Source organism: Canis aureus, chromosome 15 (genome assembly GCF_053574225.1).
Source record: "Canis aureus isolate CA01 chromosome 15, VMU_Caureus_v.1.0, whole genome shotgun sequence".
NCBI lineage: Eukaryota > Metazoa > Chordata > Mammalia > Carnivora > Canidae > Canis > Canis aureus.
Genome location: NC_135625.1, coordinates 71,249,828 through 71,265,609, shown reverse-complemented (window position 1 = coordinate 71,265,609; position 15,782 = coordinate 71,249,828).

Sequence of the window (15,782 nt, the reverse complement as noted above, 5' to 3'; positions counted from 1 at the left end):
CAGGGCAGAACCCTCCCGCATGCTGCCTGACTGTAGGAGTAGCTGCTAACATCCTTATGTTAGTGACTGGGAGAGGTTGCGGGAAAAGCATGTGTGAGCACTGGGCCTGAACTCCCGTGTATCTGAGTTGAATACAGCGATTTCCAACGGCTTTCCTCAACCATAGTGTAGCTAGGTTCCAAATCCCATGTACGAGCGGGTAGCAGACATCTGCCTCCCATGCATACACACTTCTGAGAGTTGAGCTTATGGCCTGTACCTCCACATCCAGCCTGCTGGTACCCTTGGCTTCTAAAAGGCCTAGGCTCGCTGTTTGACGGAAGTGCTGGGAGAGGTAATTGGAATCTCCCGGCACACAAGACAAGTGCCTCCAAGCTCAATTCACGATTTCCCAGTAATTCTTGTGGTAGACAGGTGCTACATACTAAGTTCCATATGTGAGATGGTAGCTGAACGCCTTGTCCAAAAGCATCTTACTTCTGAGAGTTGAGCCCACCCTAAGTCCCTCACAGTTCTACACTGCCTGCAGAGTGAGTTTCACACGTCTTCACCAGAGACGATTGCCAGAAGCTTCTGAGTACAAGTTAACAATGCAGACCTGGAGGGTATCTCCAGGTGCAGTAGAGTTGTAATCTTGGAACCTCCTGACTCAGAGTACTGCTACCTTCTCACTGCCATAGGAATGGAGCTAGTTGACAGCTGGCTTCAAGACATGCTTCCCTGTGAGAGCTGCGGACAGGGCAGAACCCTCCCGCATCCTGCCTGACTGTAGGAGTAGCTGCTAACATCCTTATGTTAGTGGCTGGGAGAGGTTGCGGGAAAAGCATGTGTGAGCACTGGGCCTGAACTCCCGTGTATCTGAGTTGAATACAGCGATTTCCAATGGCCTTCTTCAATCACAGTGTAGCTAGGTTCCAACTCCCATGTCCGAGTGGGTAGCAGACATCTGCCTCCCATGCATACACACTTCTGAGAGTTGAGCTTATGGCCTGTACCTCCACATCCAGCCTGCTGGTACCCTTGGCGTCCAAAAGGCCTAGGCTCGCTGTTTGACGGAAGTGCTGGGAGAGGTAATTGGAATCACCCGGCACACAAGACTAGTGCCTCCAAGCTCAGTTCAGCGATTTCCTAGTAATTCCTGTGGTAGACTGGTGCTACATACTAAGTTCCATACGTGAGAGGGTAGCTGAACGCCTTGTCCAAAACCATCTTACTTCTGAGAGTTGAGCTCAGCCTCAGTCCCTCACAGTTCCACACTGCCTGCAGAGTGAGTTTCGCAGGTCTTCAGCAGAGACGTTTGCCAGAGGCTTCTGAGACGCAGGGTAACAATGCAGACCTGGAGGGTATCCCCAGGTGCAGTCGACTGGTAATCATGGAACCTCCTGACTCAGAATACTGCTACCTTCGCACTGCCATGGGAATGCAGCTAGTTGACAGCTGGCTTCAAGACATGCTTCCCTGAGAGAGCTGAGGACAGGGCAGAACCCTCCCGCATTCTGCCTGACTGTAGGAGTAGCTGCTAACATCCTTATGTTAGTGGCTGGGAGAGGTTGCGGGAAAAGCATGTGTGAGCACTAGGCCTGAACTCCCGTGTATCTGAGTTGAATACAGCGATTGACAACGGCTTTCCTCAACCAGAGTGTAGCTAGGTTCCAAATCCCATGTACCAGCGGGTAGCAGACATCTGCTTCCCATGCATACACACTTATGAGAGTTGAGCTTATGGCCTGTACCTCCACATCCAGCCTGCTGGTACCCTTGGCTTCTAAAAGGCCTCGGCTCGCTGTTTGACGGAAGTGCTGGGAGAGGTAATTGGAATCTCCCGGCACACAAGACGAGTGCCTCCAAGCTCAATTCACGATTTCCCAGTAATTCTTGTGATAGAAAGGTGCTACATACTAAGTTCCATATGTGAGAAGGTAGCTGAACGCCTTGTCCAAAAGCATCTTACTTCTTTTTTTTTTTTTTTTTTGAATTTTTATTTATTTATGATAGTTAGAGAGAGAGAGAGAGAGGCAGAGACACAGGCAGAGGGAGAAGCAGGCTCCATGCACCGGGAGCCCGATGTGGGATTCGATCCCGGGTCTCCAGGATCGCGCCCTGGGCCAAAGGCAGGCGCCAAACCGCTGCGCCACCCAGGGATCCCAAGCATCTTACTTCTGAGAGTTGAGCCCACCCTCAGTCCCTCACAGTTCCACACTGCCTGCAGAGTGAGTTTCACACGTCTTCATCAGAGACGATTGCCAGAGGCTTCTGAGTACAAGTTAACAATGCAGACCTGGAGGGTATCTCCAGGTGCTTAGAGTGGTAATCTTGGAACCTCCTGACTCAGAGTACTGCTACATTCTCACTGCCATAGGAATGCAGCTAGTTGACAGCTGGCTTCAAGACATGCTTCCCTGTGAGAGCTGAGGACAGGGCAGAACCCTCCCGCATCCTGCCTGACTCTGGGGAGTACCTGCTAACATCCTTATGTTAGTGGGTGGGAGAGGTTGCGGGAAAAGCATGTGTGAGCACTGGGCCTGAACTCCTGTGTATCTGAGTTGAATACAGCGATTTCCAAAGGCCTTCTTCAATCACAGTGTAGCTAGGTTCCAACTCCCATGTCCGAGTGGGTAGCAGACATCTGCCTCCCATGCATACACACTTCTGAGAGTTGAGCTTATGGCCTGTACCTCCACATCCAGCCTGCTGGTACCCTTGGCTTCTAAAAGGCCTAGGCTCGCAGTTTGACGGAAGTGCTGGGAGAGGTAATTGGAATCTCCCGGCACACAAGACGAGTGCCTCCAAGCTCAATTCACGATTTCCCAGTAATTCTTGTGGTAGACAGGTGCTACATACTAAGTTCCATATGTGAGAGGGTAGCTGAACGCCTTGTCCAAAAGCATCTTACTTCTTTCTTTTTTTTTTTTTAATTTTTATTTATTTATGATAGTTACAGAGAGAGAGAGAGAGGCAGAGACACAGGCAGAGGGAGAAGCAGGCTCCATGCACCGGGAGCCCGATGTGGGTTTCGATCCCGCGTCTCCAGGATCGCGCCCTGGGCCAAAGGCAGGCGCCAAACCCCTGCGCCACCCAGGGATCCCAAGCATCTTACTTCTGAGAGTTGAGCCCACCCTCAGTCCCTCACAGTTCCACACTGCCTGCAGAGTGAGTTTCACACGTCTTCACCAGAGACGATTGCCAGAGGCTTCTGAGTACAAGTTAACAATGCAGACCTGGAGGGTATCTCCAGGTGCTTAGAGTGGTAATCTTGGAACCTCCTGACTCAGAGTACTGCTACCTTCTCACTGCCATAGGAATGCAGCTAGTTGACAGCTGGCTTCAAGACATGCTTCCCTGTGAGAGCTGAGGACAGGGCAGATCCCTACAGCATCCTGCCTGACTGTAGGAGTAGCTGCTAACTTCCTTATGTTAGTGGCTGGGAGAGGTTGCGGGAAAAGCATGTGTGAGCACTGGGCCTGAACTCCCGTGTATATGAGTTGAATACAGCGATTTCCAATGGCCTTCTTCAATCACAGTGTAGCTAGGTTCCAACTCCCATGTCCGAGTGGGTAGCAGACATCTGCCTCCCATGCATACACACTTCTGAGAGTTGAGCTTATGGCCTGTACCTCCACATCCAGCCTACTGGTACCCTTGGCTTCTAAAAGGCCTAGGCTCGCTGTTTGACGGAAGTGCTGGGAGAGGTAATTGGAATCACCCGGCACACAAGACTAGTGCCTCCAAGCTCAGTTCAGCGATTTCCTAGTAATTCCTGTGGTAGACTGGTGCTACATACTAAGTTCCATACGTGAGAGGGTAGCTGAACGCCTTGTCCAAAACCATCTTACTTCTGAGAGTTGAGCTCAGCCTCAGTCCCTCACAGTTCCACACTGCCTGCAGAGTGAGTTTCGCAGGTCTTCAGCAGAGACGTTTGCCAGAGGCTTCTGAGACGCAGGGTAACAATGCAGACCTGGAGGGTATCCCCAGGTGCAGTCGACTGGTAATCTTGGAACCTCCTGACTCAGAATACTGCTACCTTCTCACTGCCATAGGAATGCAGCTAGTTGACAGCTGGCTTCAAGACATGCTTCCCTGAGAGAGCTGAGGACAGGGCAGAACCCTCCCGCATGCTGCCTGACTGTAGGAGTAGCTGCTAACATCCTAATGTTAGTGGCTGGGAGAGGTTGCGGGAAAAACATGTGTGAGCACTGGGCCTGAACTCCCGTGTATCTGAGTTGAATACAGCGATTTCCAACGGCTTTCCTCAACCAGAGTGTAGCTAGGTTCCAAACCCATTTACGAGCGGGTAGCAGACATCTGCCTCCCATGCATACACACTTCTGAGAGTTGAGCTTATGGCCTGTACCTCTACATCCAGCCTGCTGGTACCCTTGGCTTCTAAAAGGCCTAGGCTCGCTGTTTGACGGAAGTGCTGGGAGAGGTAATTGGAATCTCCCGGCACAAAAGACGAGTGCCTCCAAGCTCAATTCACGATTTCCCAGTAATTCTTGTGGTAGACAGGTGCTACATACTAAGTTCCATATGTGAGAAGGTAGCTGAACGCCTCGTCTAAAAGCATCTTACTTCTGAGAGTTGAGCACACCCTCAGTCCCTCACACTTCCACACTGCCTGCAGAGTGAGTTTCGCAGGTCTTCAGCAGAGACGATTGCCAGAAGCTTCTGAGTACAAGTTAACAATGCAGACCTGGAGGGTATCTCCAGGTGCAATAGAGTGGTAATCTTGGAACCTCCTGACTCAGAGTACTGCTACCTTCTCACTGCCATAGGAATGCAGCTAGTTGACAGCTGGCTTCAAGACATGCTTCCCTGTGAGAGCTGAGGACAGGGCAGAACCCTCCCGCATGCTGCCTGACTGTAGGAGTAGCTGCTAACATCCTAATGTTAGTGGCTGGGAGAGTTTGCGGGAAAAGCATGTGTGAGCACTGGGCCTGAACTCCCGTGTATCTGAGTTGAATACAGCGATTTCCAACGGCTTTCCTCAATCAGAGTGTAGCTCGGTTCCAAATCCCATGTACGAGCGGGTAGCAGACATCTGCCTCCCATGCATACACACTTCTGAGAGTTGAGCTTATGGCCTGTACCTCCAGATCCAGCCTCCTGGTACCCTTGGCTTCTAAAAGGCCTAGGCTCGCTGTTTGACGGAAGTGCTGGGAGAGGTAATTGGAATCTCCCGGCACACAAGACGAGTGCCTCCAAGCTGAATTCACGATTTCCCAGTAATTCTTGTGGTAGACAGGTGCTACATACTAAGTTCCATATGTGAGATGGTAGCTGAACGCCTTGTCCAAAAGCATCTTACTTCTGAGAGTTGAGCACACCCTCATTCCCTCACAGTTCCACACTGCCTGCAGAGTGAGTTTCACACGTCTTCACCAGAGACGATTGCCAGAGGCTTCTGAGTACAAGTTAACAATGCAGAACTGGAGGGTATCTCCAGGTGCTTAGAGTGGTAATCTTGGAACCTCCTGACTCAGAGTACTGCTACCTTCTCACTGCCATAGGAATGCAGCTAGTTGACAGCTGGCTTCAAGACATGCTTCCCTGTGAGAGCTGATGACAGGGCAGAAACCTCCCGCATCCTGCCTGACTGTAGGAGTAGCTGCTAACATCATTATGTTAGTGGCTGGGAGAGGTTGCGGGAAAAGCATGTGTGAGCACTGGGCCTGAACTCCCGTGTATCTGAGTTGAATACAGCGATTTCCAACGGCTTTCCTCAACCAGAGTGTAGCTAGGTTCCAAATCCCATGTCCGAGCGGGTAGCAGACATCTGCCTCCCATGCATACACACTTCTGAGAGTTGAGCTTATGGCGTGTACTTCCACAGCCAGCCTGCTGGTACCCTTGGCTTCTAAAAGGCCTAGGCTCGCTGTTTGACGGAAGTGCTGGGAGAGGTAATTGGAATCACCCGGCACACAAGACTAGTGTCTCCAAGCTCAGTTCAGTGATTTCCTAGTAATTCCTGTGGTAGACTGGTGCTACATACTAAGTTCCATACGTGAGAGGGTAGCTGAACGCCTTGTCCAAAACCATCTTACTTCTGAGAGTTGAGCTCAGCCTCAGTCCCTCACAGTTTCACACTGCCTGCAGAGTGAGTTTCGCAGGTCTTCAGCAGAGACGTTTGCCAGAGGCTTCTGAGACGCAGGGTAACAATGCAGACCTGGAGGGTATCCCCAGGTGCAGTCGACTGGTAATCTTGGAACCTCCTGACTCAGAATACTGCTACCTTCTCACTGCCATAGGAATGCAGCTAGTTGACAGCTGGCTTCAAGACATGCTTCCCTGTGAGAGCTGAGGACAGGGCAGAACCCTCCCGCATGCTGCCTGACTGTAGGAGTAGCTGCTAACATCCTTATGTTAGTGGCTGGGAGAGGTTGCGGGAAAAGCATGTGTGAGCACTGGGCCTGAACTCCCGTGTATCTGAGTTGAATGCAGCGATTTCCAACGGCTTTCCTCAACCAGAGTGTAGCTAGGTTCCAAATCCCATGTTCGAGCGGGTAGCAGACATCTGCCTCCCATGCATACACACTTCTGAGAGTTGAGCTTATGGCCTGTACCTCCACAGCCAGCCTGCTGATACCCTTGGCTTCTAAAAGGCCTAGGCTCGCTGTTTGACGGAAGTGCTGGGAGAGGTAATTGGAATCTCCCGGCACACAAGACGAGTGCCTCCAAGCTCAATTCACGATTTCCCAGTAATTCTTGTGGTAGACAGGTGCTACATGCTAAGTTCCATATGTGAGAAGGTAGCTGAACGCCTTGTCCAAAAGCATCTTACTTCTGAGAGTTGAGCAAACCCTCAGTCCCTCACAATTCCACACTGCCTGCAGAGTGAGTTTCACACGTCTTCACCAGAGACGATTGCCAGAGGCTTCTGAGTACAAGTTAACAATGCAGACCTGGAGGGTATCTCCAGGTGCAGTAGAGTGGTAATCATGGAAACTCCTGACTCAGAGTACTGCTACCTTCTCACTGCCATAGGAATGCAGCTAGTTGACAGCTGGCTTCAAGACATGCTTCCCTGTGAGAGCTGAGGACAGGGCAGAACCCTCCCACATCCTGCCTGACTGTAGGAGTAGCTGCAAAATCCTAATGTTAGTGCCTGGGAGAGGTTGCGGGAAAAGCATGTGTGAGCACTGGGCCTGAACTCCCGTGTATCTGAGTTGAATACAGCGATTTCCAATGGACTTCGTCAATCACAGAGTAGCTAGGTTCCAACTCCCATGTCCGAGTGGGTAGCAGATATCTGCCTCCCATGCATACACACTTCTGAGAGTTGAGCTTATGGCCTGTACCTCCACATCCAGCCTGCTTGTACCCTTGGCTTCTAAAAGGCCTAGGCTCGCTGTTTGACGGAAGTGCTGGGAGAGGTAATTGGAATCATCCGGCACAAAGACTAGTGCCTCCAAGCTCAGTTCAGCGATTTCCTAGTAATTCCTGTGGTAGACTGGTGCTACATACTAAGTTCCATACGTGAGAGGGTAGCTGAACGCCTTGTCCAAAACCATCTTACTTCCGAGAGTTGAGCTCAGCCTCAGTCCCTCACAGTTCCACACTGCCTGCAGAGTGAGTTTCGCATGTCTTCAGCAGAGACGTTTGCCAGAGGCTTCTGAGACGCAGGGTAACAATGCAGACCTGGAGGGTATCCCCAGGTGCAGTCGACTGGTAATCTTGGAACCTCCTGACTCAGAATACTGCTACCTTCTCACTGCCATAGGAATGAAGCTAGTTGACAGCTGGCTTCAAGACATGCTTCCCTGTGAGAGCTGAGGACAGGGCAGAACCCTCCCGCATGCTGCCTGACTGTAGGAGTAGCTGCTAACATCCTTATGTTAGTGGCTGGGAGAGGTTGCGGGAAAAGCATGTGTGAGCACTGGGCCTGAACTCCCGTGTATCTGAGTTGAATACAGCGATTTCCAAAGGCTTTCCTCAACCAGAGTGTAGCTAGGTTCCAAATCCCATGTACGAGCGGGTAGCAGACATCTGCCTCCCATGCATACACACTTCTGAGAGTTGAGCTTATGGCGTGTACCTCCACAGCCAGCCTGCTTCTACCCTTGGCTTCTAGAAGGCCTAGGCTCGCTGTTTGACGGAAGTGCTGGGAGAGGTAACTGGAATCACCCGGCACACAAGACTAGTGCCTCCAAGATCAGTTCTGCGATTTCCTAGTAATTCCTGTGGTAGACTGGTGCTACATACTAAGTTCCATATGTGAGAGGGTAGCTGAACGCCTTGTCCAAAACCATCTTACTTCTGAGAGTTGAGCTCAGCCTCAGTCCCTCACAGTTCGACACTGCCTGCAGAGTGAGTTTCGCAGGTCATCAGCAGAGACGTTTGCCAGAGGCTTCTGAGACGCAGGGTAACAATGCAGACCTGGAGGGTATCCCCAGGTGCAGTCGACTGGTAATCTTGGAACCTCCTGACTCAGAATACTGCTACCTTCTCACTGCCATAGGAATGCAGCTAGTTGACAGCTGGCTTCAAGACATGCTTCCCTGTGAGAGCTGAGGACAGGGCAGAACCCTCCCGCATCCTGCCTGACTGTAGGAGTAGCTGCTAACATCCTTATGTTAGTGGCTGGGAGAGGTTGCGGGAAAAGCATGTGTGAGCACTGGGCCTGAACTCCCGTGTATCTGAGTTGAATACAGCGATTTCCAATGGCGTTCTTCAATCACAGTGTAGCTAGGTTCCAACTCCCATGTCCGAGTGGGTAGCAGACATCTGCCTCCCATGCATACACACTTCTGAGAGTTGAGCTTATGGCCTGTACCTCCACAGCCAGCCTGCTGGTACCCTTGGCTTCTAAAAGGCCTAGGCTCGCTGTTTGACGGAAGTGCTGGGAGAGGTATTTGGAATCACCTGGCACACAAGACTAGTGCCTCCAAGCTCAGTTCAGCGATTTCCTAGTAATTCCTGTGGTAGACTGTTGCTACATACTAAGTTCCATACGTGAGAGGGTAGCTGAACGCCTTGTCCAAAACCAACTTACTTCTGAGAGTTGAGCTCACCATCAGTCCCTCACAGTACCACACTGCCTGCAGAGTGAGTTTCGCAGGTCTTCAGCAGAGACGTTTGCCAGAGGCTTCTGAGACGCAGGGTAACAATGCAGACCTGGAGGGTATCCCCAGGTGCAGTCGACTGGTAATCTTGGAACCTCCTGACTCATAATACTGCTACCTTCTCACTGCCATAGGAATGCAGCTAGTTGACAGCTGGCTTCAAGACATGCTTCCCTGTGAGAGCTGAGGACAGGGCAGAACCCTCCCGCATGCTGCCTGACTGTAGGAGTAGCTGCTAACATCCTTATGTTAGTGGCTGGGAGAGGTTGCGGGAAAAGCATGTGTGAGCACTGGCCCTGATCTCCCGTGTCTGAGTTGAATACAGCGATTTCCAACGGCTTTCCTCAACGAGAGTGTAGCTAGGGTCCAAATCCCATGTACGAGCGGGTAGCAGACATCTGCCTCCCATGCATACACACTTCTGAGAGTTGAGCTTATGGCCTGTACCTCCACAGCCAGCCTGCTGGTACCCTTGGCTTCTAAAAGGCCTAGGCTCACTGTTTGACGGAAGTGCTGGGAGAGATAATTGGAAGCTCCCGGCACACAAGACGAGTGCCTCCAAGCTCAATTCACGATTTCCCAGTAATTCTTGTGGTAGACAGGTGCTACATACTAAGTTCCATATGTGAGAAGGTAGCTGAACGCCTTGTCCAAAAGCATCTTACTTCTGAGAGTTGAGCACACCCTCAGTCCCTCACACTTCCACACTGCCTGCAGAGTGAGTTTCACACGTCTTCACCAGAGACGATTGCCAGAGGCTTTTGAGTACAAGTTACAATGCAGACATGGAGGGTATCTCCAGGTGCAGTAGAGTGGTAATCTTGGAACCTCCTGACTCAGAGTACTGCTACCTTCTCACTGCCATAGGAATGCAGCTAGTTGACAGCTGGCTTCAAGACATGCTTCCCTGTGAGAGCTGAGGACAGGGCAGAACCCTCGCACATCCTGCCTGACTGTAGGAGTAGCTGCTAACATCCTAATGTTAGTGGCAGGGAGAGGTTGCGGGAAAAACACGTGTGAGCACTGGGCCTGAACTCCCGTGTATCTGAGTTGAATACAGCGATTTCCAATGGCCTTCTTCAATCACAGTGTAGCTAGGTTCCAACTCCCATGTCCGAGTGGGTAGCAGACATCTGCCTCCCATGCATACACACTTCTGAGAGTTGAGCTTATGGCCTGTACCTCCACATCCAGCCTGCTGGTACTCTTGGCTTCTAAAAGGCCTTGGCTCGCTGTTTGACGGAAGTGCTGGGAGAGGTAATTGGAATCACCCGGCACACAAGACCAGTGCCTCCAAGCTCAGTTCAGCGATTTCTAGTAATTCCTGTGGTAGACTGGTGCTACATACTAAGTTCCATACGTGAGAGGGTAGCTGAACGCCTTGTCCAAAACCATCTTACTTCTGAGAGTTGAGCTCAGCCTCAGTCCCTCACAGTTTCACACTGCCTGCAGAGTGAGTTTCGCAGGTCTTCAGCAGAGACGTTTGCCAGAGGCTTCTGAGACGCAGGGTAACAATGCAGACCTGGAGGGTATCCCCAGGTGCAGTCGACTGGTAATCTTGGAACCTCCTGACTCAGAATACTGCTACCTTCTCACTGCCATAGGAATGCAGCTAGTTGACAGCTGGCTTCAAGACATGCTTCCCTGTGAGAGCTGAGGACAGGGCAGAACCCTCCCGCATGCTGCCTGACTGTAGGAGTAGCTGCTAACATCCTTATGTTAGTGGCTGGGAGAGGTTGCGGGAAAAGCATGTGTGAGCACTGGGCCTGAACTCCCGTGTATCTGAGTTGAATGCAGCGATTTCCAACGGCTTTCCTCAACCAGAGTGTAGCTAGGTTCCAAATCCCATGTTCGAGCGGGTAGCAGACATCTGCCTCCCATGCATACACACTTCTGAGAGTTGAGCTTATGTCGTGTACCTCCACAGCCAGCCTGCTGGTACCCTTGGCTTCTAAAAGGCCTAAGCTCGCTGTTTGACGGAAGTGCTGGGAGAGGTAATTGGAATCACCCGGCACACAAGACTAGTGCCTCCAAGCTCAGTTCAGCGATTTCCTAGTAATTCCTGTGGTAGACTGGTGCTACATACTAAGTTCCATACGTGAGAGGGTAGCTGAACGCCTTGTCCAAAACCATCTTACTTCTGAGAGTTGAGCTCAGCCTCAGTCCCTCACAGTTCCACACTGCCTGCAGAGTGAGTTTCGCAGGTCTTCAGCAGAGACGTTTGCCAGAGGCTTCTGAGACGCAGGGTAACAATGCAGAACTGGAGGGTATCCCCAGGTGCAGTCGACTGGTAATCTTGGAACCTCCTGACTCAGAATACTGCTACCTTCTCACTGCCATAGGAATGCAGCTAGTTGACAGCTGGCTTCAAGACATGCTTCCCTGTGAGAGCTGAGGACAGGGCAGAACCCTCCCGCATGCTGCCTGACTGTAGGAGTAGCTGCTAACATCCTTATGTTAGTGGCTGGGAGAGGTTGCGGGAAAAGCATGTGTGAGCACTGGGCCTGAACTCCCGTGTATCTGAGTTGAATACAGCGATTTCCAATGGCCTTCTTCAATCACAGTGTAGCTAGGTTCCAACTCCCATGTCCGAGTGGGTAGCAGACATCTGCCTCCCATGCATATACACTTCTGAGAGTTGAGCTTATGGCCTGTACCTCCACATCCAGCCTGCTGGTACCCTTGGCTTCTAAAAGGCCTAGGCTCGCTGTTTGACGGAAGTGCTGGGAAAGGTAATTGGAATCACCCGGCACACAAGACTAGTGCCTCCAAGCTCAGTTCAGCGATTTCCTAGTAATTCCTGTGGTAGACTGGTGCTACATAATAAGTTCCATACGTGAGAGGGTAGCTGAACGCCTTGTCCAAAACCATCTTACTTCTGAGAGTTGAGCTCACCCTCAGTCCCTCACAGTACCACACTGCCTGCAGAGTGAGTTTCGCAGGTCTTCAGCAGAGTCGTTTGCCAGAGGCTTCTGAGACGCAGGGTAACAATGCAGACCTGGAGGGTATCCCCAGGTGCAGTCGACTGGTAATCTTGGAACCTCCTGACTCAGAATACTGCTACCTTCTCACTGCCATAGGAATGCAGCTAGTTGACAGCTGACTTCAAGACATGCTTCCCTGTGAGAGCTGAGGCCAGGGCAGAACCCTCCCGCATGCTGCCTGACTGTAGGAGTAGCTGCTAACATCCTTATGTTAGTGGCTGGGAGAGGTTGCGGGAAAATCATGTGTGAGCACTGGGCCTGAACTCCCGTGTATCTGAGTTGAATACAGCGATTTCCAACGGCTTTCCTCAACCAGAGTGTAGCTAGGTTCCAAATCCCATGTACGAGCGGATAGCAGACATCTGCCTCCCATGCATACACACTTCTGAGAGTTGAGCTTATGGCCTATACCTCCACAGCCAACCTGCTGGTACCCTTGGCTTCTAAAAGGCCTAGGCTCGCTGTTTGACGGAAGTGCTGGGAGAGGTAATTGGAATCTCCCGGCACACAAGACGAGTGCCTCCAAGCTCAATTCACGATTTCCCAGTAATTCTTGTGGTAGACAGGTGCTACATACTAAGTTCCATATGTGAGAAGGTAGCTGAACGCCTTGTCCAAAAGCATCTTACTTCTGAGAGTTGAGCACACCCTCAGTCCCTCACACTTCCACACTGCCTGCAGAGTGAGTTTCACACGTCTTCACCAGAGACGATTGCCAGAGTTTTCTGAGTACAAGTTAACAATGCAGACCTGGAGGGTATCTCCAGGTGCAGTAGAGTGGTAATCTTGGAACCTCCTGACTCAGAGTACTGCTACCTTCTCACTGCCATAGGAATGCAGCTAGTTCACAGCTGGCTTCAAGACATGCTTCCCTGTGAGAGCTGAGGACAGGGCAGAACCCTCCTGCATCCTGCCTGACTGTAGGAGTAGCTGCTAACATCCTAATGTTAGTGGCTGGGAGAGGTTGCGGGAAAAGCATGTGTGAGCACTGGGCCTGAACTCCCGTGTATCTGAGTTGAATACAGCGATTTCCAATGGCCTTCTTCAATCACAGTGTAGCTAGGTTCCAACTCCCATGTCCGAGTGGGTAGCAGACATCTGCCTCCCATGCATACACACTTCTGAGAGTTGAGCTTATGGCCTGTACCTCCACATCCAGGCTGCAGGTACACTTGGCTTCTAAAAGGCCTAGGCTCGCTGTTTGACGGAAGTGCTGGGAGAGGTAATTGGAATCTCCCGGCACAGAAGACGAGTGCCTCCAAGCTCAATTCACGATTTCCCAGTAATTCTTGTGGTAGACAGGTGCTACATACTAAGTTCCATACGTGAGAGGGTAGCTGAACGCCTTGTCCAAAACCATCTTCCTTCTGAGAGTTGAGCTCAGCCTCAGTCCCTCACAGTTCCACACTGCCTGCAGAGTGAGTTTCGCAGGTCTTCAGCAGAGACGTTTGCCAGAGGCTTCTAAGACGCAGGGTAACAATGCAGACCTGGAGGGTATCCCCAGGTGCAGTCGACTGGTAATCTTGGAACCTCTTGACTCAGAATACTGCTACTTTCTCACTGCCATAGGAATGCAGCTAGTTGACAGATGGCTTTAAGACATGCTTCCCTGTGAGAGCTGAGGACAGGGCAGAACCCTCCCGCATGGTGCCTGACTGTAGGAGTAGCTGCTAACATCCTTATGTTAGTGGCTGGGAGAGGTTGAGGGAAAAGCATGTGTGAGCACTGGGCCTGAACTCCCGTGTATCTGAGTTGAATACAGCGATTTCCAACGGCTTTCCTCAACCAGAGTGTAGCTAGTTTCCAAATCCCATTTACGAGCGGGTAGCAGACATCTGCCTCCCATGCATACACACTTCTGAGAGTTGAGCATATGGCCTGTACCTCCACAGCCAGCCTGCTGGTACCCTTGGCATCTAAAAGGCCTAGGCTCGCTGTTTGACGGAAGTGCTGGGATCGGTAATTGGAATCACCCGGCACACAAGACTAGTGCCTCCAAGCTCAGTTCAGCGATTTCCTAGTAATTCCTGTGGTAGACTGGTGCTACATACTAAGTTCCATACGTGAGAGGGTAGCTGAACGCATGTCCAAAACCATCTTACTTCTGAGAGTTGAGCTCAGCCTCAGTCCCTCACAGTTCCACACTGCCTGCAGAGTGAGTTTCGCAGGTCTTCAGCAGAGACGTTTGCCAGAGGCTTCTGAGACGCAGGGTAACAATGCAGACCTGGAGGGTTTCCCCAGGTGTAGTCGACTGGTAATCTTGGAACCTCCTGACTCAGAATACTGCTACCTTCTCACTGCCATAGGAATGCAGCTAGTTGACAGCTGGCTTCAAGACATGCTTCCCTGTGAGACCTGAGGACAGGGCAGGACACTCCCGCATGCTGCCTGACTGTAGGAGTAGCTGCTAACATCCTAATGTTAGTGGCTGGGAGAGGTTGCGGGAAAAGCATGTGTGAGCACTGGGCCTGAACTCCCGTGTATCTGAGTTGAATACAGCGATTTCCAACGGCTTTCCTCAACCAGAGTGTAGCTAGGTTCCAAATCCCATGTACGAGCGGGTAGCAGACATCTGCCTCCCATGCATACACACTTCTGAGAGTTGAGCTTATGGCCTGTACCTCCACAGCCAGCCTGCTGGTACCCTTGGCTTCTAAAAGGCCTAGGCTCACTGTTTGAAGGAAGTGCTGGGAGAGGTAATTGGAATCTCCCGGCACACAAGACGAGTGCCTCCAAGTTCAATTCACGATTTCCCAGTAATTCTTGTGGTAGACAAGTGCTACATACTAAGTTCCATATGTGAGAAGTTAGCTGAACGCCTTGTCCAAAAGCATCTTACTTCTGAGAGTTGAGCACACCCTCAGTCCCTCACACTTCCACACAGCACGAAGAGTGAGTTTCACAAGTCTTCACCAGAGACGATTGCCAGAGGCTTCTGAGTACAAGTTAACAATGCAGACCTGGAGGGTATCTCCAGGTGCAGTAGAGTGGTAATCTTGGAACCTCCTGACTCAGAGTACTGCTACCTTCTCACTGCCATAGGAATGCAGCTAGTTGAGAGCTGGCTACAAGACATGCTTCCCTGTGAGAGCTGAGGACAGGGCAGAACCCTCCCGCATGCTGCCTGACTGTAGGAGTAGCTGCTAAGATCCTAATATTAGTGGCTGGGAGAGGTTGCGGGAAAAGCATGTGTGAGCACTGGGCCTTAACTCCCGTGTATCTGAGTTGAATACAGCGATTTCCAATGGCCTTCTTCAATCACAGTGTAGCTAGGTTCCAACTCCCATGTCCGAGTGGGTAGCAGACATCTGCCTCCCATGCATACACACTTCTGAGAGTTGAGCTTATGGCCTGTACCTCCACATCCAGCCTGCTGGTACCCTTGGCTTCTAAAAGGCCTAGGCTCGCTGTTTGACGGAAGTGCTGGGAGAGGTAATTGGAATCACCCGGCACACAAGACTAGTGCCTCCAAGCTCAGTTCAGCGATTTCCTAGTAATTCCTGTGGTAGACTGGTGCTACATACTAAGTTCCATACGTGAGAGGGTAGCTGAACGCCTTGTCCAAAACCATCTTACTTCTGAGAGTTGAGCTCAGCCTCAGTCCCTCACAGTTCCACACTGCCTGCAGAGTGAGTTTCGCAGGTCTTCAGCAGAGACGTTTGCCAGAGGCTTCTGAGACGCAGGGTAACAATGCAGACCTTGAGGGTATCCCCAGGTGCAGTCGACTGGTAATCTTGGA